We start from the raw sequence: 4,152 nt of genomic DNA on the forward strand, positions 1-4,152 counted from the left end.
AACATTAAAAAAAATTAAAAAAAAAAAGAGATGAACCAGGAATAGAAATGCACAGAGGGGAGACACAGATAGACAGAGGGGTCCCGGGGTGGCCGTGGGTCGACAGTTCACTGGCATTTGACCCCTGACCCCTGGCTCTCCTCCAGATCCGCCTCCGGGTCCCAGCCCCAGCCCCCGGGAGCCACGTGGCCTCCTGAATTGCAACCCTATCAGAGGCGTGTGCGCGTACTGCGCACCCACCCATGTCCGGGCAAGTCTAACACGGAATGTAGCAGGACGTGGGTCCGAGGGAGGAGGGAGGGAGACCTGACCTTGAGCTCCAGGAAATTGGGGACCACAGGACGCTGATCCCACTGCCCTAGCTGACCTGTGTTTTGTGTCTAATAGTCTGAGGAGCGACACAGCCTCAGCCTCAGCGTGTCCGGGCCAGCACCGCTGAGGCTCCCCCTACGTACATTTGGGGAAGGAGATGTGGGTGAAGGAGAGAAAGAAAGTCAGGCTTGCAACTGTGCCTAGTGTCCCTTCTGGCCTGAGGTTCTGGAAGCCTCCCCAGTCCCCTGTGAGGTTAGTTCTTTGGGGATAGACCCCCCCCCAAGCAGAAAAAGGGAATATATTCGTTCATCTAACAGGGGAAGAGGTGTTGATCAGCCAGCCTTTAGGCTCAGCTAGATCCAGGCGTCCAGATGCTGTTTTCAGGACCTGTCTGGTCTCTGTTCTGTTTTCTTAGGTGCTGCCCCTCTTCTCAGCCAAGGTCTTAGTTTTGGCTTCCCCAGAAGCAGCACCCCGAGACAAGAATGTGGGTAGAGATTATTTTTTTTGGCAATGATTTCAGAAAACCCTGGGAGGGGGTTGGGGGGTGGGAGACAGGAAAGGGAAGGCATCTGGGGAAGGAAGCACCAGCGGCAAGCACATTGTCACGAGAGCAGCCGGAGCTCAGCCCCACGGAGGTCCTCCTGGAGGTGGTGACGGTCGGGCACCCCACAGTCATTTCAGGCGAGAAGTGGGCGAGATGGGCTGTTTGTCCAGTGCCCCCGGTCATGGGTCCCGGGCCGGCCCCCCGGGGTGTTAATTTGCTGGCTTATCTGCACGTGGGCCGAGCAGGTTCCAGAAGCCAGAGGAGCCTTCAGGAGGAGGGCCACGCCGCCGACCCTTTGACCTTGGACTTCTGGTGTCCAGAACCTTTGAAAACGTTAACTCCTGATGTTCTCGGCCACCCAGCTTGCGGCACTTTGTCACAGGAGGCCCCCAGGAGACCCGGACGCCCTACTCTCCCCTGCGCTCTTTGGAGACCCGCTTTCCCCACCCTTTCCCCCACCGCCATCCATCCAAACGCTCCCTGGATATCGGCTCCCCTGTCGTCTTTCTTTAACAACTTTTTGCGAGTCACAAAAAGTCCCCATTTCTTGCCACGGGGAGACGGGATCTGCAAAATGCAAAGACTCTGAAAACAAAACGATGTTTTAAAGTCCCAGCGGGGACAGGGACCTGTCCCTTAGGGAAACTGGCGGCTGCTTGAATGACGTGAAAGGCAAGGGCACCGAGGGACTTTTGGGAACGATCCCAGCGNCAAGCCTCTCTCCTCCCCCCCCCCAGGACCTTCTCACTCTCCTCACATTCCCAGCGCGCTGTTCTGTGCCCTCTGACAGTCCACCCCTCCGCACCCTCCATGCTCAGTGAGGACATCTTGCCTTGTTGGGGACAAGGACTCCAGGGGCCATTCCTGTCCTAGGGCTGCAGTAACCACGCGCCACCCCCCCGGGGCCGGGCTGCCAGGCCTGGCGTCGGCAGGGTGTCCCCAACCGGGCTCCCAGGGACGCTGTCCCGTGTCCCCCCCCTGGGCTCTCAGGGACGCTGTCCCGTGTCCCCCCCCCGGGGCTCCCAGGGACACTGTCCCGTGTCCCCCCCCGGGGCTCCCAGGGACGCTGTCCCCTGTCCCCCCCGGGGCTCCCAGGGACGCTGTCCCCTGTCCCCCCCCGGGGCTCCCAGGGACGCTGTCCCCTGTCCCCCCCCGGGGCTCCCAGGGACACTGTCCCGTGTCCCCCCCCCGGGGCTCCCAGGGACACTGTCCCGTGTCCCCCCCCCGGGCTCTCAGGGACGCTGTCCCGTGTCCCCCCCCGGGGCTCTCAGGGACGCTGTCCCGTGTCCCCCCCCTGGGGCTCCCAGGGACGCTGTCCCGTGTCCCCCCCCGGGTTCTGCTGTGGCTACGGTGACCCTTGGCTTGTGGACACATCACTCTGTGTCTGCGTCTGTCACCACACGGCTGCCCCGGGTGTCCCTGTCTCCCCTCTGTCGCTGGCTGAGGGCTGCCCTGGGAGGCAGGGGGCGGCCCAGGGATCCTGAGAGCAAGCAGCCTGGCCAAATGCCACGAGGGGGCAGCGTGGCCTTCGGGGCATGGCGCGCAGCATTGCCCAGGCCCTAGAGGTCCAGGAATTGGGATGCCTTGGGAGCGTCGGAGAGCCCTGGACTTAAGAGATTGGCAGGGTCCTGACCTTGGTGAGTGGCCCNTCTGGAGGGCCCTGGGGGCGGGGGGCGGGGAGACCAGGGAAAGATCCCTGACTAGAAAGATTTCAAAGCAGAGGCAGGACAGGTCTGGGAGAGGGATGAGGTCAGACCCAGTGCTGAGCGCTGAGTGCGCTTTGTCTCATTCACCACTCGCACCACCCGTCTTGTGTGATAGGTTCCCCGTCATTATGCTCAGTTTACAGATCTGGAACCTGGGGCCCAGAGAGGCTGAGTGATTTACCTGGTGTCACACAGCTTGCGAATGGCAGAACCAGCCATCCAGACTTGAGCAGGCTGCCTGGCCCGGTGGGAGGCAGACTCGGGGAGGGAGCGGGTTTGGGGGGTGAGCGGTAGGGAGGACATGGGGCTGACAGCATGGCTCCGGCTGAGTGCGCGGGGACACAGCTGGGGACCAGGCTGGAGTGCAGGCACCGAGGTGGGAGAATAAAGCTGGCGCAGGACTGAAGGCATTCCGGGCAGTGGGGTAAGGACCACCTGCTCCTGCCTACTCCACCCTGCCCGGGGCACCTTCCCCCCACCCACCTCCCTCCATCAAATCTAGTTAAACTCTAAGGACCTCTGAACTCAGACCCAAGTCCTGAGAAAGAGCCAGCCCCAGGTGAGAGGCACTGTAGGCAGCGGGCGCAGCCTGTGCAAAGGCCCTGGGGCAGGACCGTGCCCGGCGTGTTGGAACAGCAGCGGCGGTGAGGAGGCCCCTGTGGCTGAAGCAGAGGGTATAGAGGGGGAGAGAGGGAGGAAGTTTGGAATTTGGGTTTGAGAACCGACCTCATGGGGAGAGGGTGTCCTGAACAAGTCTGAGTCCTTCTGGGTATCTGAAAAGGGGGTGACATTGGCACCTTCCTTGGTGGGTCTCTGGGAGGCTCCGGAGAGAGAGTTCTAATGCCAGATCCGTGCCCCTGGGGGCCACCAGCCCACGCTGTAGCCGCGTTAGGGGGTCCAGGAGCCGAGGACGCTCTGAGCCTTCCACAGGTTTTCTCCAAGGCCGCTCAGGCCCCCGGGTCAGAGACCCAGGAATTCTGTCCGGGCCACATCCCTAGGCAACTCGGGGCTCCTGGGGACAAGATGTCACAGGACGATGTCACAGAGGCCAGAGGCATCTAGAACCCTGGGGGCTCCTGGCCTCAGTGTCATCCACCAGCAAGGCCGGCTGGGCAGGTCAGCCACTCCTGAGACCAGCCTTCAAGGACACGTTCGATGCCCGCTGGGTGCCACCCGGAGCAGTTTCTGCCTCGGGCTGCCCGCGGCCCAGCCGCCCCGCTCACCTGCCTCTGAGCCCCCGCTTCGAGCTCGCTTCCCTTCCCATCCCGGCCACGGGCGCCCTGGGAGGCCCTGGAGATGCCCGAAGGCCTCCCGTCTGCTGTCCCCAGCGGGACCTAGCGCCCCTTGGCAGCTGGAGGAGGCGGGGAGGACGGGGCGGCCATGGGGTGGGGGCCGCGGGCCCCGGGNAGGAGGGCCAGCGCGCCCAGGTGCGCACGTTCACGCGGCGGAACGACCTGTGCGCCATCTGCCTGGACGAGTACGAGGAAGGCGACCGGCTCAAGATCCTGCCCTGCTCGCACACCTACCACTGCAAGTGCATCGACCCCTGGTTCTCCCAGGCGGCGCGGCGCTCCTGCCCCGTGTGCCAGC

The 4,152-nt window shown here is 63.2% G+C and overlaps 1 long non-coding RNA gene across 1 annotated transcript; it reads right to left on the minus strand.

The window, feature by feature from the left end:
- Positions 1 to 795: 795 nt before the first annotated feature.
- On the minus strand, positions 796 to 3,552 carry LOC144221515 (uncharacterized). Its single transcript, XR_013332096.1, has 2 exons — positions 3,289 to 3,552; positions 796 to 1,179 (listed from the first exon to the last, which is right to left on the minus strand). It is a non-coding gene; the product is annotated as an uncharacterized LOC144221515 (long non-coding RNA).
- Positions 3,553 to 4,152: the final 600 nt, after the last annotated feature.

Source organism: Crocuta crocuta, unplaced genomic scaffold (assembly GCF_008692635.1).
Source record: "Crocuta crocuta isolate KB4526 unplaced genomic scaffold, BGI_CrCroc_1.0 scaffold110, whole genome shotgun sequence".
Lineage (NCBI taxonomy): Eukaryota > Metazoa > Chordata > Mammalia > Carnivora > Hyaenidae > Crocuta > Crocuta crocuta.